The following is a 22,123-nucleotide window of genomic DNA, read 5'->3' on the forward strand; positions in this document are numbered from 1 at the left end:
AGACTCATTACTCCGCAAAGAGCTGGCGAGATTTTAGCTAAATTCCTTCTCTAAGACCCTCTAATTTGCGATTTACCGCTTCTGTTAAGCCTCCGTTTCCTCGAGAAATCTGCTTAGGAAGTTCGAAATTCGATTTCGGTTCCATTTTATCGTTTCTTAGGCATAATAATAGCTTTACATTCGCTATTTTCTTCTTCTTATTTTTTTTTCTATTTTCTGTGGAACATTTATCGATTTTTGTTGTCGTGATCCGGTTCTGTGCGGAAAGGTATGACGCAGATTACTCTGGAGACGGTTAACTCATTAAAAACCATTATTTTGACTGTTTTAGCCATAATTTCCGTAAACGGTCGCGACACGAGGACTTCCCAGGGAGGTCACCCTTCCTAGCTCTGCCATCGCGCCAGAACGCTTAACTTCAAGGTTTTGATTCGGCGAGAGCAGTTCCGCGTGTTTTCCATCGCCGCCCGCTCCACACGTACTCGAGGGATATAAGAATAAACATCTCACTCAATGTTCGGTTTGATCATACCAGCACTAATGCACCGGATCCCATCAGAACTCGGAAGTTAAGCGTGCTTGGGAGAGAGCAGTACTAGGATGAGTGACCCCCTGGGAAGTCCTCGTGTTGTGTTTTTTCTATTTTTTATTACTTGTTAACAGAACATTTTCGGCTCAAATCATCTGAATCTCGATCGGGACCAGATAAGACATGTGAATCAACGTAGCTCGGGCACTGCCGGGGACGGTTAACTCATTAAAAACAATTATTTCGACTGTTTTAGCCATAATTTTCGCAAACGGTCGCGATACGAGGACTTCTCAGGGGGGTCACCCATCCTAGCTCTGCCATCGCGCCAGAACGCTTAACTTCATGGTTCTGATGGGCGAGAGCAGTGCCGCGTGTTGTCCATCGCCGCGCGCTCCACATGTTCTCGAGGGATATAAGAATAAACATCCCACTCAATGTCGGGTGCGATCATACCAACACTAATGCACCGGATCCCATCAGAACTCGGAAGTTAAGGTTGCTTGGGCAAGAGTAGTACTAAGATGGGTGACCCCCAGGGAAGTCCTCGTTTTGCACCCCTTTTCGTGTTTTTCTATTTTTTATTACTTGTTGACAGACCATTTTCAATTCAAACCATCTGAATCTTGATCGGGACCAGATAAGACAAGTGAAATCAACGTAGCTCGGGCACTGCCGGATTTGGACAAAATTGGAGGCTAATTATATTGTAAACGGACAAACAGACGAGACTCATTAATCCGCAAAGGGCTGGCAAGATTTTAGCTAAATTCCTTCTCTAAGACCCTCTAATTTGCGATTTAACCGCTTCTGTTAAGCTTTCGTTTCCTCGAGAAATCCGCTTAGGAAGTTCGAAATTCGATTCCGGTTCCATTTTATCGTATCCCAGGAATAATAATAGCTTTACATTCGCTGTTTTTTTCTTTTTTTTATCTATTTTCTGGGAACATTTAGCGATTTTTGTTGTTGTGAGCCGGTTTTGTGCGGAAAGATAAACGCAGATTACTCCGGAGACGGTTAAGTCATTAAAAACAATTATTTCGACTGTTTTAGCCTTAATTTCCGTAAACGGTAGCGACACGAGGACTTCTCAGGGAGGTCACCCATCATAGCTCTGTCATCGCGCCAGAACGCTTAACTTCATGGTTCTGATTGAGCGAGAGCAGTGCCGCGTGTTGTCCATCACCGCCCGCTCCACACGTACTCGAGGGATATAAGAATAATCATCCCACTCAATGTCGGGTGCGTGACGCACTGGGAAGTTAAGCGTGCTTTGGAGAGAGCAATACTAGGATGGGTGACGCACTGGGAAGTCATCGTGTCGTGTTTTTCCTTTTTTTATTACTTGTTGACAGACCATTTTGGGCTCAAATCATCTGAATCTCGATCGGGACCAGATAAGACATGTGAAATCAACGTAGCTCGGGCACTGCCGGATTTGGACAAAATTGTAGGCTAATTTGATTGTAAACTGGCAAACAGACGAGACTCATTACTCCGCAAAGAGCTGGCGAGATTTAGCTCAATTCCTTCTCTAAGACCCTCTAATTTGCGATTTACAGCTTCTGTTAAGCTTCCGTTTCCTCGAGAAATCCGCCTAGGAAGTTCGAAATTCGATTCCGATTTCATTTTATCGTGTCCTAGGCATAATAATAGCTTTACATTCGCTATTTCCTTCTTCTTATTTTTTTCTATTTTCTAGGAACATTTAGCGATTATTGTTGTCGTAAGCCGGTTCTGTGCGGAAGGGTATGACGCAGATTACTACGGAGACGGTTAACTCATTAAAAATAATTATTTCGACTGTTTTACCAATAATTTCCGTAACGCGACACGAGGACTTCTAAGGGAGATCACCCATCCTAGCTCTGCCATCGAGTCAGAACACTTAACATCATGGTTCTGATTGGACGAGAGCAGTGCCGTGTGTTGTCCATCGCCGCCCGCTCCACACGTACTCGAGGGATATAAGAATAAACATCCCACTGAATGTCGGGTGCGATCATACCAGCACTAATGCACTGGATCCCATCAGAACTCCGAAGTTAAATGTGCTTGGGCGAGAGCAGTTCTAGGATGGGTGATCTCCTGGGAAGTCCTCGTGTTGCACCCTTTTTCGTGTTTTTCTATTTTTATTACTTGTTGCCAGACCATTTTCGGCTCAAATCATCTGAATCTCGATCGGGACAAGATAAGACATGTGAAATCAACGTAGCTCGGGCACTGCCGGATTTGGACAAAATTGTAGGCTAATTTGATTGTAAACGGGCAAACGGACGAGACTCATTACTCCGCAAAGAGTTGGCGAGATTTTAGCTAAATTCCTTCTCTAAGACCCTTTAATTTGCGATTTACCGCTTCTGTTGAGCTTCCGTTTCCTCGAGAAATCCGCTTATGAAGTTCGAAATTCGATTCCGGTTACATTTTATCGTGTCCTTGGCATTAAAATAGCTTTACATTCTCTATTTCCTTCTTCTTATTTTTTTTCTATTTTCTGGGAACATTTAGCGATTATTGTTGTCGTAAGCCGGTTCTGTGCGGAAGGGTATGACGCAGATTACTTCGGAGACGGTTAACTCATTAAAAATAATTATTTCGACTGTTTTACCAATAATTTCCGTAACGCGACACGAGGACTTCTCAGGGAGATCACCCATCCTAGCTCTGCCATCGAGTAAGAACGCTTAAAATCATGGTTCTGATTGGACGAGAGCAGTGCCGCGTGTTGTCCATCGCCGCCCGCTCCACACATACTCGAGGGATATAAGAATAAACATCCCACTGAATGTCGGGTGCGATCATACCAGCACTAATGCACCGAATCCCATCAGAATTCCGAAGTTAAGCGTGCTTGGGCGAGAGCAGTACTAGGATGGGTTACCCCATTGGAAGTCCTCGTGTTGCACCTTTTTGGTGTTTTTCTATTTTTTATTACTTGTTGACAGACGATTTTCGGCTCAAATCATCTGAATCTCGATCTGGTCCAGATAAACATGTGAAATTAACGTTGCTCGGGCACTGCCCGATTTGGTCAAAATTGTAGGCTAATTTTATTGTAAATGGGCAAACGGACGAGACTCATTACTCCGGAAAGAGCTGGCGAAATTTTAGCTAAATTCCTTCTCTAGGACCCTCTAATTTGCGATTTACCGCTTCTATTAAGCTTCTGTTTCCTCGAGAAATCCGCTTAGGAAGTTTGAAATTTGATTTTGGTTCAATTTTATCATATCCCAGGCATAATAATAGCTTTACATTCGCTATTTCCTTCTTCTTATTTGTTTTTTCTATTTTCTGGGAATATTTATCGATTTTTGTAGTCGTGAGCCGGTTCTGTGCGGCAGGGTATGACGCAGATTACTCCGGAGACGGTTAACTCATTTAAAACAATTATTTCAACTGTTTTATCCTTAATTTACGTAAACGGTCGCGACACGAGGTCTTCCCAGGGAGGTCACCCATCCTAGCTCTGCCATCGCGCCAGAATGCTTAACTTCATGGTTATGATTGGGCGTGAGCAATGCCGCGTGTTGTCCATCTCCTCCTGCTATACACGTACTCGAGGGATATAAGAATAAACATCCCACTCAATGTCGGGTGGGATCATACCCCCTGGGAAGTCCTCGTGTTGCACCCCTATTCATGTTTTTCGATTTTTGATTACTTGTTGACAGACTATTTTCGGATCAAATCATCTGAATCTCGATCGGGACCAGATAAGGCATGTGAAATCAACGTAGCTCGGGCACTGCGGGATTTGGACAAAATTGTAGGCTAATTTGATTGTAAATGGGCAAACGGACGAGACTCATTAAGAGCTGGCGAGATTTTAGCTAAATTACTTCTCTAGGACCCTCTAATTTGCGATTTACCACTTCTTTTAAGCTTCCGTTTCCTCGAGAAATCCGCTTAGGAAGTTCAAAATTCGATTTCGGTTTCCATTTTAACGTATCCCAGGCATTATAATAGCTTTACATTCGCTATTTCCTTCTTCTTATTTGTTTTTATATGTTCTGGGAATATTTATCTATTTTTGTTGTCGTGAGCCAGTTCTGTGCGGAAGGGTATGACGTAGATTACTCCGGAGACGGTTAACTCATTAAAAACAATTATTTCGACTGTTTTAGCCATAATTAACGTAAACGGTAGCGACACGAGGACCAGATAAGACATGTGTTAGCCATCATGGGATGTTCTCATGTTGCACCCCTTTTCGTGTTTTTCTATTTTTGATTACTTGTTGACAGACGATTTTCGCTCAAATCATCTGAATCTCGATCGGAACCATATAAGACATGTGAAATCAACGTAGCTCGGGCACTGCCGGATTTGGACAAAACTGTAGGCTAATTTGATTGTAAACGGGCAAACGAACGAGACTCATTACTACGCAATGAGCTGACGAGATTTTAGCCGAATTCCTTCTCTAAAACCCTCTAATTTGCGATTTTCCGCTTCTGTTAAGCTTCCGTTTCCTCGAGAAATCCGCTTATGAAGTTCGAAATTCGATCCGGTTCCATTTTAACGTAACCCAAGCATAATAATAGCTTTACATTCGCTATTTTATTCTTCTTATTTTTTTTCTATTTTCTGCGAACATTTAGCGATTTTTTTTGTCATGAGCCGGATCTGTGCGGAAGGATATAACCCAGATTACTTCGGAGACGGTTAACTCATTAAGAACAATTATTTCGACTATTTTTTTCCATAATTTACGTAATTAGTCGGGACACGAGGAATTTCCAGGGAGGTCACCCATCCTAGCTCTGCCATCGCGTCAGAACGCTTAACTTCGTTGTTGTGATTGGACGAGAGCAGTGCCCCGTGTTGTCCATCGCCGCCTGCTCCACACGTACTCGAGGGATATAAGAATAAACATCCCACTAAATGTCGGGTGCGATCATACCAGCACTATTGCACCGGATGCCATCAGAACTCCGAAGTTAAGCGTGCTTGGGCGAGAGCAGTACTAGGATGGGAGACCCCCAGGGAAGTCGTCGTGTTGCACCCCTTTTCGTGTTTTTATATTTTTGATTGATTACTTTTTGACAGACGATTTTCGGCTCAAATCATGTGAATCTCGATCGGATCAGATAAGACATGTGAAATCAACGTAGCTCGGGCACTGCCAGATTTGGACAAAATTGTAGGCTAATTTGATTGTAAACGGGCAAACGAACGAGACTAATTACTCCGCAATGAGATTGCAAGATTTCAGTCGAATTCCTTCACTAAAACCCTTTAATTTGCGATTTTCCGCTTCTGTTAAGCTTCTTTTTCCTCGAGAAATCCGCTTAGGATGTTTGAAATTCGATTCCGGTTCCATTTTATCGTATCCCAGGCATATTAATAGCTTTACATTCGCTATTTTCTTCTTCTTATTTTTTTTCTAGTTTCTAGGAACATTTAGCGATTTTTGTTGTCGTGAGCCGGTTCTGTGCGGAAGGGTATGACGCACATTACTCCGGAGATGGTTAACTCATTAAAAATAATTATTTCGACTGGTTTATCCTTAATTTACATAAACGGTAGCGACACGAGGACTTCCCTGGGAGGTCACCCATCCTAGCTCTGCCATCCGCGCCAGAACAATTAACTTCATGGTTCTGATTGGGCGAGAGCAATGCCGCGGGTTGTCCATCGCCGTCCGCTCCACACGTACTCGAGGGATATAAGAATAAACATCCCACTCAATGTCGGGTGCGATCATACCAGAAACTAATGCACCGGATCCCATCAGAACTCCGAAGTTAAGAGTGCTTAGGCGAGAGTAGTACTAGGATGGGTGACCCCCTAGAAAGTCCTCGTGTTGCACCCATTTTCGTGTTTTTTCGATTTTGATTGATTCCTTGTTGACAGACGATTTTCGGCACAATCATCTGAATCTCGATCGGGATCAGATAAGACATGTGAAATCAACGTAGCTCGGGCACTGCCAGATTTGGACAAAATTGTAGACTAATTTGAATGTAACTGGCAAACGAACGAGACTCATTACTCCGCAATGAGCTAGCGAGATTTTAGCCGAATCCTTTTCTAAGACCCTGTAATTGCGATTTTCCGCTTCTGTTAAGCTTCCGGTTTCCTTCCGAGAATCCGCTTAAGAAGTTCGAAATTCGATTCCGCTTCCATTTTATCGTATCTCAGCATAATAATAGCTTTACATTCGCTATTTTCTTCTTCTTATTTTTTTTTTCTATTTCTGGGAACATTAACGATTTTTGTTTGTCGTGAGCCGGTTCTGTACGGAAGGGTATGACACAGATTACTCCGGAGACGGTTAACTCATTAAAAAAAAATATTTCGACTGTTTTATCCATAATTTACGTAAACAGTCGCGACACGAGAACTTCCCAGGGAGATCACTCATCCTAGCATCTGCCACTCGCGCCATAACGCTTATCTTCATGGTTCTGATCAGGCGAAGAGTAAGTGCCGCGTGTTTGTCCATGCCCGCCCGCTCCACACGTACTCGAGGAATATAAGAATAAACATCCTACTCAATGTCGGGTGCGATCATACCAGCCCTAATGCACCGGATCCCATAAGAACTTCGAAGTTAAGCGTGCTTGGGCGAGAGCAGTACTAGGATGGGTGACCCCCTCGGAAGTCCTCGTGTTGCACCCCTTTTCGTGTTTTTCTATTTTTGATTGATTAATTGCTGACAGGACGATTTTCGGCTCAAATCATCTGAATCTCGATCGGGACAAGATAAGACGTGTGAAATCAACATAGCTCGAGGACTCACAGATTTGGAAAAAATTTTAGGCTAATTTGATTGTAACGGGCAACGAACGAGACTTATTACTCCGCAATGAGCTGGCGAGATTTCAGCGAATTCCCTCTCTAAGACCCTCTAATTTGCGATTTTTTTCCGCTTTTGTTAAGCTTCCATTTCCCCGAGAAATCCGCTTAGGAAGTTCGAAATTCGATTCCGGTTCTATTTTATCGTATCCGAGGCATAATAATAGCTTTACCATTCGCTATTTTCTTCTATTTATTTTTTTCTATTTTCGGGGAACATTTAGGGATTTTTGTTGTCGTGAGCCGGTTCTGTGTGGAAGCGTATGACGCAGATTACTCCGGAGACGGTTAACTCATTAAAAACAATTATTTTCGACAGTTTTTATCCATAATTTACGTAAACGGTCGCGAAATAAGCACTGCCCAGGGAGGTCACTCATCCTAGCTCTGCCATCGCGCCAGAACGCTTACTTCATGGTTCTGATTGGGCAAGAGCAGGTGCCGCGTGTTGTCCATCGCCGCCCGCTCCACACGTATTCGAGGGATATAAGAATAAGCATCCCACTCAATGTCGGGTGGGATTATACCAGCCACTAATGCACTGGATCCCATCCGAACTCCGAGTGGAAGCGTGCTTGGGCGAGAGCAGCACTAGGATGAGTGACCCCCTGGGAAGTCCTCATGTTGCACCCCTTTCGTGTTTTTTCTATTTTTGATTGATTATTTGTTGACAAACAATTTTCGCCTCAAATCGTCTGAATCTCGATCGTGATCAGATAAGACATGTGAAATCAACGTAGCTCGGGCACTGCCAGATTTGGACAAAATTGTAGGTCTAATTGATTGTAAACGGGCCAAACGAAAGAGACTCATTACTCCGCAATGACGCTGGCGAGATTTTAGCCGAATTCTTTCCTTAAGAGCTATAATTTGCGATTTTTCCGCTCTTGTTAAGCTTCCGTTTCCCTCGAGAAATCCACTTAGGAAGTTTGAAATCGATTTTCAATTCCATTTGTCGTATCGAGGCATAATACTCAGCTTTAAATTCACTATTTTTTTCTATTTTTCTGGGAACATTTAGCGATTTTTCTTTGTGCAGCTGAGGGTTCTGTGCGGAAGGGTATGACGCAGATTACTCCAGACGGTTAACTCATTAAAAAAATATTTCGACTGTTTTATCCATAATTTACGTAAACAGTCGCGACACGAGAACTTCCCAGGGAGGTCACTCATCCTAGCTCTGCCATCGCGCCATAACGCTTAACTTCATGGTTCTGATCAGGCGAGAGTAGTGCCGCGTGTTGTCCATCGCCGCCCGCTCCACACGTACTCGAGGGATATAAGAATAAACATCCCACTCAATGTCGGGTGCGATCATACCAGCACTAATACACCGGATCCCATCAGAACTCTGAAGTTAAGCGTGCTTGGGCGAGAGCAGTACTAGGATGGGTGAACCCTTGGGAAGTCCTCGCGTTGCACCCCTTTTCGTGTTTTTCTATTTTTGATTGATTACTTGTTAACTGACGATTTTCGGCTCAAATCATATGAATCTCGATCGGGATCAGATAAGACATGTGAAATAAACGTAGCTCGGGCACTGCCGGAATTTGACAAATTGTAGGCTAATTTTATTGTAAACGGGCAAACGGACGACTCATTACTCGAGGGATTTTCCGCTTCTGTTAAGCTTCTATTTCCTCGAGAAATCCGCTTAGGAAGTTCGAAATTCGATTCCGGTTACATTTAGTCGTATCCCAGGCATAATTATAGCTTTACATTCGTTATTTTCCTCTTCTTATTTTTTTTTTCTATTTTCTGGGAACATTTAGCGATTTTTGTTGTCGTGAGCCGGTTCTGTGCGGAAGGGTATGACACAGATTACTCCGGAGACGGTTAACTCATTAAAAACAATTATTTCGACTGTTTTATCCATAATTTACATAAACGGTCGCGACACGACGACTTCCCAGGGAGGTCACCCATCCTAGCTCTGCCATCGCGCCAGAACGCTTAACTTCATTGTTTGATTGGGCGAGAGTAGTGCGCGCGTTGTCATCGCCGCCCGCTCCACATGTACTCGAGGGATATAAAATAAACATCCCACTCAATGTAGGGTGGGTGCGATCATACCAGTACTAATACACCGGATCCCATCAGAACTCCGAAGTTAACCGTGCTTGGGCAGAACAGTACTAGGATGGGTGAGACCCCTTGGAAGTCCTCGTGTTGCACCCTTTTCGTGTTTTTCTATTTTGATTGATTACTTGTTGACAGACGATTTTTGGCTCAAATCATCAGAATCTCGATCTGGGCCAGATAAGACATGTGAAATCAATGTTGCTTGGGCATGCCAGATTTGGATAAAATATTGGGCTAATTTGATTGTAAACGGGCAACGACGGGTTACTCCGTAATGAGCTGGCGAGATTTTAGCCGAATTCCTTCTCTAAGACCCTCTAATTTGCGATTTTTCGCTTTGTTAAGCTTCGTTTCCTCGAGAAATCCGCTTAGGAAGTTCGAAATTCGATTCCGGTTCATTTATCGTATCCCAGGCATAATTATAGCTTTACATTCGTATTTCTTCTTCTTATTTTTTTTCTATTTTCTGGGAACATTTAGATTTTTGTTGTCGTGAGCCGGTTCTGTTCGGAAGGGTATGACACAGATTACTCCGGAGACGGTTAACTCATTAAAAACAATTATTTCGACTGTTTTATCCATAATTTACGTAAACGGTCGCGACACGAGGACTTCCCAGGGAGGTCACCATCCTAGCTCTGCCATCGCGCCAGAACGCTTAACTTCATGGTTTGATTGGGCGAGAGCAGTGCCGCGTGTTGTCCATCGCCGCCCGCTCCACGTACTCGAGGAATAAGAATAAACATCCCACTCAATCGTGCGATCATACCAGCACTAATGCACCGGATCCCATCAGAACTCGAAGTTAAGCGTGCTTGGGCGAGAGCAGTACTAGGATGGGTGACCCCTGGAAGTCCTCGTGTTGCACCCTTTTCGTGTTTTTCTATTTTTGATTGATTACTTGTGACAGACGATTTTCGGCTCAAATCATCTGAATCTCGATCGGGACAGATAAGACATGTGAAATCAATGTAGCTCGGAGACTGCCGATTTGGACAAAATTGTAGGCTAATTTGATTGTAAACGGCAAACGAACGAGACTCATTACTCGCAATGAGCTGGCGAGATTTTAGCCGAATTCCTTCTCTAAGACCTCTAATTTGCGATTTACGCTTCTGTTAAGCTTCGTTTCCTCGAGAAATCCGCTTAGGAAGTTCGAAATTCGATTCCGGTTCCATTTTATCGTATCCGAGGCATAATAATAGCTTTACATTCGATTTTTTTTTCTTATTTTTTTCTATTTTCTGGGAACATTTAGCGATTTTTGTTGTCGTGAGCCGGTTCTGTGCGGAAGGGTATGACGCAGATTACTCCGAGACGGTAACTCATTAAAAACAATTATTTCGACTGTTTTATCCATAATTTACGTAAACGGTCGCGACACGATCTTCCAGGAGGTCACCTATCCTAGCCTGCCATCGCGCCAGAACGCTTAATTCATGGTGATTGGGCGAGAGCAGTGCCGCGTGTTGTCCATCGCCGCCCGCTCCTCACGTACTCGAGGGATATAAGAATAAACATCCCACTCAATGTCGGGTGCGATCATACCAGCCTAATACACCGGATCCCATCAGAACTCCGAAGTTAAGCGTGCTTGGGCGAGAGCAGTACTAGGATGGGTGACCCCTGGGAAGTCCTCGCGTTGCACCCCTTTTCGTGTTTTTCTATTTTTGATTACTTGTTAAGACGATTTTCGGCTCAAATATCTGAATCTCGATCGGGACCAGATAAGACATGTGAAATAAAGTAGCTCGGGCACTGCCGGATTTGGACAAAATTGTAGGCTAATTTGATTGTAAACGGGCAAACGGACGAGACTCATTATTCCACAATGAGCTGGCGAGATTTTAGCCGAATTCTTCTCTAAGACCCTCTAATTTGCGATTTTCCGCTTCTGTTAAGCTTCTTTCCTCGAGAAATCCGCTTAGGAAGTTCGAAATTCGATTCCGGTTCATTTATCGTATCCCAGGCATAATATAGCTTTACATTCGCTATTTTCCTTTTCTTATTTTTTTTTCTATTTTCTGGTAACATTTATCGATTTTTGTTGTCGTGAGCCGGTTCTGTGCGAAGGGTATGACACAGATTACTCCGGAGACGGTTAACTCATTAAAAACAATTATTTCGACAGTTTTATCCATAATTTAAATAACGGTCGCGACACGAGGACTTCCCAGGGAGGTCACCCATCCTAGCTCTGCCATCGCGCCAGAACCTTAACTTCATTGTTGATTGGGCGAGAGTAGTGACGCGTGTTGTCCGTCGCCGCCCGCTCCACATGTACTCGAGGGATATAAGAAAAACATCCCACTCAATGTAGGGTGCGATCATACCAGTACTAATGCACCGGATCCCATCAGAACTCCGAAGTTAAGCGTGCTTGGGCAGCAGTACTAGCATGGGTGACCCCTTGGGAAGTCTCTTGTTGCACTCCTTTTCCTATTTTTTTATTTTTGATTGATTACTTGTTGACAGACGATTTTTGCCTCAAATCATCAGAATCTCGATCGAGACTAGATAAGACATGTGAAATCAATGTAGCTCGGGCATTGCCAGATTTGGACAAAATATTAGGCTAATTTGATGTAAACGGGCAAACGACGGGTTACTCCGCAATGAGCGGGCGAGATTTTAGCCGAATTCCTTCTCTAAGACCCTCTAATTTGCGATTTTCCGCTTCTGTTAAGCTTCCGTTTCCTCGAGAAATCCGCTTAGGAAGTTTAAAATTCGATTCCGGTTCCATTTTATCGTATCTAAGCATAATAATAGCTTTACATTCGCTATTTCTTCTTCTTATTTTTTTTCATTTCTGGGAACATTTAGCGATTTTTGTTGTCGTGAGTCGGTTCTTTGCGAAAGGGTATGACGCAGATTACTCCGGAGACGGTTAACTCATTAAAAACAATTATTTCGACTGTTTTAGTCATAATTTACGTAAACGATCACGACACGAGGACTTCTCAAGAAGGTCACCCATCCTAGCTCTGCCATCGCGCCAGAACGCTTAACTTATGGTTCTTATTGGGAGAGAGCAGTGCCGCGTGTTGTCCATCGCCACGCGCTCCTTATGTACTCGAGGATATAAGAATAAACATCCCACTCAATGTCGGTGCGATCATACCGGCACTAATGCAACGGATCACATCAGAACTCCGAGTTAAGCGTGCTTGGGCGAGAGCAGTACTAGGATGGGTGACCCCCTGGGAAGTCCTCGTGTTGCACCCCTTTTCGTGTTTTTTAATTTTTGATTGATTATTGTTGACAGACGATTTTCGGCTCAAATCATCTGAATCTCGATCGGGACCAGATTAGACATGTGAAATCAACGTAGCTCGGGCACTGCCGGATTTGGACAAAATTGTAGGCTAATTTTATTGTATACGGGCAAACGGACGAGACTCATTAATATGCAAAGTGCTGGCGAGATTTTAGCCGAATTTCTTCTCTAAGACCCTCTAATTTACGATTTTCCGCTTCTGTTAAGCTTCCGTTTCCTCGAGAAATCCGCTTAGGAAGTTCGAAATTCGATTCCGGTTCTATTTTTTCGTATCCAGGCATAATAATAGCTATACATTCGCTATTTTCTTCTTCTTATTTTTTTCTATTTCTTTGGAACATTTAGCGATTTTTGTTGTCGTGAGCCGGTTCTGTGCGGAAGGGTATGACGCATATTACTCCGGAGACGGTTAACTCATTAAAAACAATTATTTCGACTATTTTATCCATAATTTCCGTAAACGGTCACGACACGAGGACTTTCCAGGGAGGTCACCCATCCTAGCTCTGCCATCGCGCCAGAACGCTTAACTTCATGGTTCTTATTGGGTGAGAACAGTGCCGCGTGTTGTCCATCGTCGCCCGCTCCACACGTACTCGAGGGATATAAGAATAAACATCCCACTCAATGTCGGGTGCGATCATACTAGCACTAATACACCGGATCCAATCAGAACTCCGAAGTCAAGCGTGCTTGGGCGAGAGCAGTACTAGGATGGGTGACCCCTTGGGAAGTCCTCTTGTTGCACTCCTTTTCGTGTTTTTCTATTTTTGATTAATTACTTGTTGACAGACGATTTTCGGCTCAAATCATCTGAATCTCGATCCGGACCAGATAAGACATGTGAAATCATTGTAGCTCGGGCACTGCCAGATTTGAACAAAATATTAGGCTAATTTGATTGTAAACGGGCAAACGAACGGGTTACTCCGCAATGAGCTGGCAAGATTTTAGCCGAATTCCTTCTCTAAGACCCTATAATTTGCGATTTTCCGTTTTGTTAAGCTTCTGTTTCCTCGAGAAATATGCTTAGGAAGTTCGAAATTCGATTCCTTCGCTATTTTTTTCTTCTTATTTTTTTCTATTTTCTGGGAACATTTAGCGATTTTTGTTTTCGTGAGCCGGTTCTGTGCGGAAAGGGTATGACGCAGATTACTCTGGAGATGGTGAACTCATTAAAAACAATTATTTCGTCTGTTTTAGCCATAATTTACGTAAACGGTCACGACACGAGGACTTCTCAGGAAGGTCTCTCATCCTAGCTCGGCCATCGCGCCAGAATCCTTAACTTCATGGTTCCTAATGGGCGAGAGCATGCCGCGTGTTGTCCATCGCCACCCTCTACATGTACTCGAGGGATATAAGAATAAACATCCCACTCAATGTCAGGTGCTATCATACCAGCACTAATGCATCGGATCCCATCAGAACTCCGAAGTTAAGCGTGCTTGGGCGAGAGCAGTACTAGGATTGGTGACCCTCTGGGAAGTCCTCGTGTTTCACCCCTTTTCGTGTTTTTCTATTTTTGATTGATTACTTGTTGACAGACGATTTTTGGCTCAAATCATCTGAATCTCGATTGAGACCAGATAAGACATGTGAAATCAACATAGCTTGGGCACTGCCGGATTTGGACAAAATTGAAGGCTACTTTAATTGTAAACGGGCAAACGAACGAGACTCATTACTCCGCAATGAGCTGGCGAGATTTTAGTCGAATTCCTTCTCTAAAACCCTCTAATTTTCGATTTTTCGCTTCTGTTAAGTTTTCGTTTCTTCGAGAAATCCGCTTAGGAAGTTCGAAATTCGATTCCGGTTCAATTTTTTCGTATCCCAGGCATAATAATAGCTTTACATTCGCTATTTTCTTCTTCTTATTTTTTTCTATTTCTTTGAACATTTAGCGATTTTTGTTGTCGTGAGCCGGTTCTGTGCGGAAGGGTATGACGAAGAATAATCCGGAGATGGTTAACTCATTAAAAAAATTATTTCGACTGTTTTATCCATAATTTACATAAACGATCGCGACACGAGGACTTCCCATGGAGGTCACCCATCCTAGCACTGCCATCGCGCTAGAACGCTTAACTTCATGGTTCATATTGGGCGAGAGCAGTGCCGCGTGTTGTCCATCGCCGACCGCTCCACACGTACTGAATAAGAATAAACATCCCACTCAATGTTGGGTGCGATCTTACCAGCACTTATGCACCGGATCCCATCATAACTCCGAAGTTAAGCGTGCCATGGCGAGAGCAGTACTAGGATGCGTGACCCCCTGGGAAGTCCTCGTGTTGCACCCCTTTTCGTGTTCTTAAATTTTTGATCGATTGCTTGTTGACAGACGATTTTCGGCTCAAATCATCAAATCTCGATCGGGACCAGATAAGACATGTGAAATAACGTAGCTCGGGCACTGCCGGATTTGGACAAAATTGTAGGCTAATTTGATTGTAAACGGGCAAACGAACGAGACTCATTACTGCGAAATGAGGTGGCGAGATTTTAGCCGAATTCCTTCTGTCAGACCCTGTAATTTGCGATTTACCGCTTTTGTTAAGCTTCTGTTTCCTCGAAAAATCTGCTTAGGAAGTTTGAAATTTGATTCCGGTTCCAATTAGCGATTTTTGTTGTCATGAGCCGGTTCTGTGCGGAATAGTATGACGCAGATTACTCCGGAGACGGTTAACTCATTAAAAACAATTATTTCGACTGTTTTATCCATAATTTACGTAAACGGTCGCGTCACGAGGTTTTTCCATCGAGGTCACCCATCCTAGCTCTGCTATCGCGCCAGAACGGTTAACTTCATGGTTCTGATTGGGCGAAAAGTGCCGCGTATTGTCCATCGCCGCCCGCTACACACGTACTCGAGGAATATAAGAATAAACATCCCACTCAATGTCGGATGCAATCACACGAGCATTAATGCACCGGATCCCATCAGAACTCCGAAGTTAATCGTGCTTGGGCAGAGGAAGTCCTCGTGTTGTACACCTTTTCGTGTTTTTCTATTTTTGATTACTTGTTGACAACGATTTTCGGCTCAAATCATCTGAATCTCGATCGGGACCAGATAAGACATGTGAAATCAACGTAGCTCAGGCACTGCTGGATTTGGACAAAATTGTGACCTAATTTGATTGTAAACGGGCAAACGAACGAGACTCATTACTTCGCAATTAGCTGGCGAGATTTTAGCCGAATTCCTTCTCTAAGACCCTCTAATTTGCGATTTACCGCTTATGTTAAGTTTTCGTTTCCTCGAAAATCCGCTTAGGCAGTTCGAAATTCGATTCCGGTTCCATTTTATCGTATCCCTGGCATAATAATAGCTTTACATTCGTTATTTCCATCTTTTTTTATCTATTTTTTGGGAACATTTATCGATTTTTGTTGTCGTGAGCAAGCTCTGTGCGGAAGGGTATGACGCATATTACTCCGGAGACTGTTAACTCATTAAAAACAATTATTTTGACTGTTTTAGCCATAATTTACGTAAACGGTCGCGACACGAGTACTTCCCAGGGAGGTCACCCAGCTCTGTCATCGCGCCAGAACGCTTAAATTCATGGTTCTGATTGAGCGAGAGCAGTGCCGTGTGTTGTCCATCGCCGTCCGCTCCACACGTACACGAAGGATATAAGAATAAACATCCCACTCAATGTCGGGAGCGATCATACCAGTACTAATGCACCAGATCCCATCAGAACTCCGAAGTTAAGCGTGCTTGGGCGAAAGCAGTACTAAGATGGGTGACCCGACCACCTGGGAAGTCCTGGTGTTTTACCCCTTTTCGTGTTATTCTATTTTTGATTACTTGTTGACAGACGATTTTCGGCTCAAATCATCTGAATCTCTATCAGGACCAGATAAGACAAGTGAAATCAACGTAACTCGGGCACTGCCGGATTTGGACTAAATTGTAGGCTAATTTGATGGTAAACGGGGGCAAACAGACGAGACTCATTACTCCGCAATGAACTGGCGAGATTTTAGCCAAATTCCTTCTCTAAGACCCTCAAATTAGCGATTTTCCGCTTCTGTGAAGCTTGCGATTCCTCGAAAAATTTGCTTAGGAAGTTCGAAATTCGATTCCGGTTCCATTTTACCGTATCACAGGCATAATAATAGCTTTACATTCGCTATTTTCAACTTATTTTTTATTCTATTTTCTGGGAGCATTGAGCGATTTTTGTTGTCATGAGCCGGTTCTGTGCTGAAGGGTATGACGCAGATTACTCCGGAGACGTTTAACTCATTAAAAACAATTATTTCGACTGTTTTATCCATAATTTACGTAAACGATCGCGACACGGGGACTTACCGTGGAAGTCACCCATCATAGCTCTGCCATCGCGCCAGAAAGCTTAACTTCATGGTTCTGATTGGGTGAAAGCAATGCCGCGTGTTGTCCATCGTCGCCCGCCCACACGTACTCAAGGGATATAAGAATAAACATCCCACTCAATGTCGGGTGCGATCATACCATCACTAATGCACCGGATCCCATCAGAACTCCGAAGTTAAGCGCGCTTGGGCGAGTGCAGTACCAGGATGGGTGACCCCCTGGGAAGTCCTCGTGTTTCACCCCTTTTCGTGTTTTTTAATTTTTTATTGATTGCTTGTTGACAGACGATTTTCGGCTCAAATCATCTGAATCTCGATCGGGACCAGATAAGACATGTTAAATCAACGTAGCTCGGGCACTGCCGGATTTGGACAAAATTGTAGGCTAATTTGATTGTAAACGGGCAAACGAACGAGACTCATAACTACGCAATGAGGTGGCGAGATTTTAGCCGAATTCCTTCTCTAAGTCCTTGTAATTTGCGATTTACCGCTTCTGTTAAACTTCCGTTTCCTCGAAAAATCTGCATAGGAAGTTTGAAATTCGATTCCGGTTCCATTTTATCGTCAGGCATAATAATAGCTTTACATTCGCTATTTTCTTCCTCTTATTTTTTTCTATTTTGTGGAACATTTATCGATTTTTGTTGTCGTGAGCCGGTTCTGTGCGGAAGGGTATGACGCAGATTAATCCAGAGACGGTTAACTCATTAAAAACAATTATTTGACTGTTTTATCCCTAATTTACGTAAACGGTCGCGACACGAGGACTTCTCAGGGAGGTCACCCATCATAGCTCTGCCATCACGCCAGAATGCTTAACTTCATGGTTCTGATTGGGTGAAAGCAGTGCCGCGTGTTGTCTATCGCCGCCCGCTCCACACGTACTCGAGGGATATAAGAATAAACATCCCACTCAATGTCAGGTGCGATCATACGAGCACTAATGCACTGGATCCCATCAAACTCCGAAGTTAAGCGTGCTTGGGCGAGAAAGTACTAGGATGGTGACCCCCTGGAAGTCCTCGTGTTGTACTCCTTTTGTGTTTTTCTTTTTTTGATTACTTGTTGACAGACGATTTGTCGGCTCAAATCATCTGAATCTCTATCGGGACCAGATAAGACATGTGAAATCAACGTAGCTCGTGCACTACTGGATTTGGACAAAATTGTGACCTAATTTGATTGTAAAACGGGCAAACGAACGAGACTCATTACTTCGCAATGAGCTGGCGAGATTTTAGACGGAATTCCATCTCTAAGACCCTCTAATTTGCGATTTAACCGCTTCTGTTAAGCTTCCGTTCCTCGAGAATCCGCTTAGGAAGTTCGAATTTGATTCCGGTTCCATTTTATTCGTATCCCAGGCATTATAATAGCTTTACATTCGTTATTTTCTTCTTCTTTTTTTATCTATTTTTTTAAAACATTTAGCGATTTTTGTTGGTCGTGAGCCGTTTCTGTGCGGAAGGGTATGACGTAGATTACTCCGGAGACGGTTAACTCATTAAAACAATTATTTCGAGTGTTTTAGCCATAATTTACGTAAACGATCGCGACACGAGGACTTCCCATGGATGTCACCCCTCCTCTCTGCCATCGCGCCAGAACGCTTAACTTCATTGTTCTGATTGGGCGAGAGCAGTGCCGTGTGTTGTCCATCGTCGCCCGCTCCACACGTACTCAAGGGATATAAGAATAAACATTCCACTCAATGTCGGGTGCGATCATACCAGCACTAATGCACCGGTTCCCAACAGAACTCCGAAGTTAAGCGTGCTTGGGCGAGAGCAGTACTAGGATGGATGACCCCTTGGGAAGTCCTCGTGTTGCACCCCTTTTCCTGTTTTTCTATTTTTGATTACTTGTTGACAGACGATTTTCGGCTCAAATCATCTGAATCTCGATCGGGACCAGATAAGACATGTGAAATCAACGTGGCTCGGGCACAGCTGGATTCAGACAAAATTGTAGGATAATTTGATTGTAAACGGGGGAAAACGGACGAGACTCATTACTCCGCAATGAACTGGCGAGATTTTAGCCAAACTCCTTCTCTAAGACCCTCAAATTAGCGATTTTCCCGCTTCTGTTAAGCTTGCGATTCCTCGAAAAATCCGCTTAGGAAGTTCGAAATTCGATTCCGGTTCCATTTTATCGTATCACAAGGCATATAATAGCTTTACATTCGCTATTTTCATCTTTTTTTTTTTTATTTTCTGGGAGCATTGAGCGATTTTTGTTGTCATGAGCTGGTTCTATGCTGAAGGGTATGACGCAGATTACTCCGGAGATGGTTAAATCATTAAAAACAATTATTTCGACTGTTTTATCCATATTTACGTAAACGATCGCGACACGGGGACTTACCAGGGAAGTCACCCATCCTAGCTCTGCCATCGCGCCAGAACGCTTAACTTCATGGTTCTGATTTGGGTGAGAGCAAGTGCGCGTGTTGTCCATCGTCGCCCGCTCCACACGTACTCAAGGGATATAAGAATAAACATCCCACTCAATGTCGGGTGCGATCATACCAGCACTAATGCCCGGATCCCATCAGAACTCCGAAGTTAAGCGCGTTTGGGCGAGAGCAGTACCAGGATGGTTACCCCCTAGGAAGTCCTCGTGTTGCACCCCTTTTTCTTGTTTTTTAATTTTTATTGATTGCTTGTTGACAGACGATTTCGGCTCAAATCATCTGAATCTCGATCGGGGACCAGATAAGACATGTGAAATCAACGTAGCTCGGGCACTGCCGGATTTGGACCAAATTGTAGGCTAATTTTATTGTAAATGGGCAAACGGACGAGACTCATTACTCCGCAACGAGTTGGCGAGATTTAGCTAAATTTCTTCTCTAAGACCCTCTAATTTGCGATTTACCGCTTCTTTTAAGCTTCCGTTTTCCTCGAGAAATCCGCTTATGAAGTTCGAAATTCGATTCCGGTTACATTTTATCGTGTCCCAGGCATATATAGCTTTACATTCGTATTTCCTTCTTTTTTTGATCTATTTTTTGGGAACATTTAGTGATAGTTGTGGTCGGAGCCGGTTCTGTGCGGAAAGGGTATGACGTAGATACTTCGGAGAGGGTTAACTCATTAAAACAATTATTGCTGAACAGTTTTAGCCATAATTTACGTAAACCAGTCGCGACACGAGGACTTCCCAGGGAGGTCACCATCCTAGCTCTGCCATCGTGCAGAACGCTTAACTTCATGGGTTTTGATTGGGCGAGAGCAGTGCCGCGTGTTGTCCATCGCCCCGCCCGCTCCAAACGTGCTCGAGGGATATAAACAGAAACATCCCACTCAATGGTCGCGTGCGATCATATCAGCACTAACGCACCGGATCTCATCAGGACTCCGAAGTTAAGTGTGCTTGGACGATAGCAGTACCAGGGTGGGTGACCCCCTGGGAAGTCCTCGGGTTGCATCCTTTTTCGTGTTTTGTCTATTTTTGATTACTTGTTGACAAACGATTTGTTGGCTTAAATCATTGAATCTCGATCAGAACCAGATAAGACATGTGAAATCAACGTTGCTCGGGCACTGCCGGATTTGGAAAAAATTGTAGGTCTAATTTGATTGTAAACGGGCAAACGAACGAAACCTCATTCACTCCGCAGATGAAGCTGGAAAGATTTAGCCGAATTTCCGTCTCTAAATCCTCAAACTTTGGCGATTTTCCCTACGGTTAAGCTTGCGAGTTCCTCAAAAATCCCGTAGGAAGTTCGCAATTCGATCCTGCCGGTTCCAGTTTATAGTATTCGTAATCCCAAAGGCATAATAAGTAGCTTTATATTCGCTATTATTGTTTCCTTCTTATTTTTTTTTTCTATTTTCTGGGAGACATGTAGCGAATTTTTGTATGTCGTGAGCCGTTCTGTGCTGAAGGGTTATGACGCCGATTACTCCGAGACGGTTAATCAATTAAAACAATTATTTTGACTGTTTTATCCATAATTTACGTAAACGGTCGCGAAACGAGGACTTACCATGGAAGTCACCCATCCTAGCTTTGCCATCGCGCCAGAACGCTTAACTTCATGGTTCTGATTGGGCGAGAGCAGTGCCGCGTGTTGTCCATCGTCGCCCGCTCCACAGTACTCAAGGGATATAAGAATAAACATCCCACTCAATGTCGGGTCGTGTTTTTTAATTTTTTATTGATTGCTTGTTGACAGACGATTTTCGGCTCAAATCATCTGAATCTCGATCGGGACCAGATAGGATATGTGAAATCAACGTAGCTCGGGCACTGCTGGATTTGGACAAAATTGTAGGCTAATTTGATTGTAAACGGCAAACAAACGAGACTCATTACTGCGCAATGAGGTGGCGAGATTTTAGCCGAATTCCTTCTCTTAGACCCTGTAATTTGCGATTTACCGCTTCTGTTAAGCTTCCGTTTCCTCGAAAAATCTGCATAGGAAGTTTGAAATTCGATTCCGGTTCCATTTTATCGTATCTCAGGCATAATAATAGCTTTACATTCGCTATTTTCTTCTTCTTATTTTTTATTATTTTTGTGGAACATTTATCGATTTTTGTTGTCGTGAGCCGGTTCTGTGCGGAAGGGTATGACGCAGATTAATCCAGAGACGGTTAACTCATTAAAAACAATTATTTCGACTGTTTTATCCCTAATTTACGTAAACGGTCGCGACACGAGGACTTCCCAGGGAGGTCACCCATCCTAGCTCTGCCATCGCGCCAGAACGCTTAATTTCATGGTTCTGATTGGGCGAGAGCAGTGCCGCGTGTTGTCCATCGTCGCCCGCTCCGCATGTACTCGAGGGATATAAGAATAAACATCCCACTTAGTGTCGGGTGCGATCATACCAGCACTAATGCACCGGTTCCCATCAGAACTCCGAAGTTGGGCGTGCTTGGCGAGAGCAGTACTAGGATGGGTGACCCCCTGGGAAGTCCTCGTGTTGCTCCTCTTTTCGTGTTTTCTATTTTTGATTACTTGTTGACAGACGATTTTCGGCTCAAATCATCTGAATCTCGATCGGGACCAGATAAGACATGTGAAATCAACGTAGCTCGGGCACAGCTGGATTTGGACAAAATTGTAAC

General features: G+C 43.6%; 17 non-coding genes and 7 pseudogenes across 17 annotated transcripts; all 24 read left to right on the forward strand.

Moving 5' to 3' along the window:
* The first annotated feature begins 518 nt into the window (after nucleotides 1–518).
* Nucleotides 519–637, forward strand: LOC142511401 (5S ribosomal RNA; annotated as a pseudogene).
* A 334-nt stretch (nucleotides 638–971) lies between these two features.
* On the forward strand, nucleotides 972–1,090 carry LOC142508931 (5S ribosomal RNA). Its single transcript, XR_012807128.1, has one exon. It is a non-coding gene; the product is annotated as a 5S ribosomal RNA (ribosomal RNA).
* A 1,433-nt stretch (nucleotides 1,091–2,523) lies between these two features.
* LOC142515385 (5S ribosomal RNA) lies at nucleotides 2,524–2,642 on the forward strand. The gene has a single exon (XR_012811233.1). It is a non-coding gene; the product is annotated as a 5S ribosomal RNA (ribosomal RNA).
* A 677-nt stretch (nucleotides 2,643–3,319) lies between these two features.
* LOC142517456 (5S ribosomal RNA) lies at nucleotides 3,320–3,438 on the forward strand. The gene has a single exon (XR_012813201.1). It is a non-coding gene; the product is annotated as a 5S ribosomal RNA (ribosomal RNA).
* A 1,980-nt stretch (nucleotides 3,439–5,418) lies between these two features.
* On the forward strand, nucleotides 5,419–5,537 carry LOC142517155 (5S ribosomal RNA). The gene has a single exon (XR_012812917.1). It is a non-coding gene; the product is annotated as a 5S ribosomal RNA (ribosomal RNA).
* Nucleotides 5,538–6,224: 687 nt separating this feature from the next.
* On the forward strand, nucleotides 6,225–6,344 carry LOC142507274 (5S ribosomal RNA). Its single transcript, XR_012805534.1, has one exon. It is a non-coding gene; the product is annotated as a 5S ribosomal RNA (ribosomal RNA).
* A 690-nt stretch (nucleotides 6,345–7,034) lies between these two features.
* LOC142515482 (5S ribosomal RNA) lies at nucleotides 7,035–7,153 on the forward strand. Its single transcript, XR_012811326.1, has one exon. It is a non-coding gene; the product is annotated as a 5S ribosomal RNA (ribosomal RNA).
* Nucleotides 7,154–7,843: 690 nt separating this feature from the next.
* LOC142512700 (5S ribosomal RNA) lies at nucleotides 7,844–7,963 on the forward strand (annotated as a pseudogene).
* A 673-nt stretch (nucleotides 7,964–8,636) lies between these two features.
* Nucleotides 8,637–8,755, forward strand: LOC142514979 (5S ribosomal RNA). Its single transcript, XR_012810848.1, has one exon. It is a non-coding gene; the product is annotated as a 5S ribosomal RNA (ribosomal RNA).
* A 634-nt stretch (nucleotides 8,756–9,389) lies between these two features.
* LOC142511479 (5S ribosomal RNA) lies at nucleotides 9,390–9,508 on the forward strand (annotated as a pseudogene).
* A 659-nt stretch (nucleotides 9,509–10,167) lies between these two features.
* On the forward strand, nucleotides 10,168–10,283 carry LOC142510430 (5S ribosomal RNA). The gene has a single exon (XR_012808541.1). It is a non-coding gene; the product is annotated as a 5S ribosomal RNA (ribosomal RNA).
* A 663-nt stretch (nucleotides 10,284–10,946) lies between these two features.
* Nucleotides 10,947–11,063, forward strand: LOC142506786 (5S ribosomal RNA). Its single transcript, XR_012805065.1, has one exon. It is a non-coding gene; the product is annotated as a 5S ribosomal RNA (ribosomal RNA).
* A 668-nt stretch (nucleotides 11,064–11,731) lies between these two features.
* On the forward strand, nucleotides 11,732–11,846 carry LOC142509802 (5S ribosomal RNA). The gene has a single exon (XR_012807956.1). It is a non-coding gene; the product is annotated as a 5S ribosomal RNA (ribosomal RNA).
* Nucleotides 11,847–12,519: 673 nt separating this feature from the next.
* On the forward strand, nucleotides 12,520–12,637 carry LOC142507139 (5S ribosomal RNA). The gene has a single exon (XR_012805402.1). It is a non-coding gene; the product is annotated as a 5S ribosomal RNA (ribosomal RNA).
* Nucleotides 12,638–13,321: 684 nt separating this feature from the next.
* Nucleotides 13,322–13,440, forward strand: LOC142506295 (5S ribosomal RNA). Its single transcript, XR_012804590.1, has one exon. It is a non-coding gene; the product is annotated as a 5S ribosomal RNA (ribosomal RNA).
* Nucleotides 13,441–14,076: 636 nt separating this feature from the next.
* LOC142508582 (5S ribosomal RNA) lies at nucleotides 14,077–14,195 on the forward strand. Its single transcript, XR_012806789.1, has one exon. It is a non-coding gene; the product is annotated as a 5S ribosomal RNA (ribosomal RNA).
* A 678-nt stretch (nucleotides 14,196–14,873) lies between these two features.
* On the forward strand, nucleotides 14,874–14,992 carry LOC142509404 (5S ribosomal RNA). The gene has a single exon (XR_012807579.1). It is a non-coding gene; the product is annotated as a 5S ribosomal RNA (ribosomal RNA).
* Nucleotides 14,993–16,358: 1,366 nt separating this feature from the next.
* LOC142512161 (5S ribosomal RNA) lies at nucleotides 16,359–16,482 on the forward strand (annotated as a pseudogene).
* A 682-nt stretch (nucleotides 16,483–17,164) lies between these two features.
* LOC142517272 (5S ribosomal RNA) lies at nucleotides 17,165–17,283 on the forward strand. The gene has a single exon (XR_012813026.1). It is a non-coding gene; the product is annotated as a 5S ribosomal RNA (ribosomal RNA).
* A 680-nt stretch (nucleotides 17,284–17,963) lies between these two features.
* On the forward strand, nucleotides 17,964–18,078 carry LOC142512550 (5S ribosomal RNA; annotated as a pseudogene).
* Nucleotides 18,079–18,758: 680 nt separating this feature from the next.
* On the forward strand, nucleotides 18,759–18,877 carry LOC142515149 (5S ribosomal RNA). Its single transcript, XR_012811007.1, has one exon. It is a non-coding gene; the product is annotated as a 5S ribosomal RNA (ribosomal RNA).
* A 682-nt stretch (nucleotides 18,878–19,559) lies between these two features.
* Nucleotides 19,560–19,676, forward strand: LOC142510486 (5S ribosomal RNA). The gene has a single exon (XR_012808595.1). It is a non-coding gene; the product is annotated as a 5S ribosomal RNA (ribosomal RNA).
* A 683-nt stretch (nucleotides 19,677–20,359) lies between these two features.
* Nucleotides 20,360–20,478, forward strand: LOC142510988 (5S ribosomal RNA; annotated as a pseudogene).
* Nucleotides 20,479–21,869: 1,391 nt separating this feature from the next.
* On the forward strand, nucleotides 21,870–21,987 carry LOC142511058 (5S ribosomal RNA; annotated as a pseudogene).
* The last annotated feature ends 136 nt before the right edge of the window (nucleotides 21,988–22,123 follow it).

Source organism: Primulina tabacum, chromosome 10 (genome assembly GCF_025594145.1).
Source record: "Primulina tabacum isolate GXHZ01 chromosome 10, ASM2559414v2, whole genome shotgun sequence".
NCBI lineage: Eukaryota > Viridiplantae > Streptophyta > Magnoliopsida > Lamiales > Gesneriaceae > Primulina > Primulina tabacum.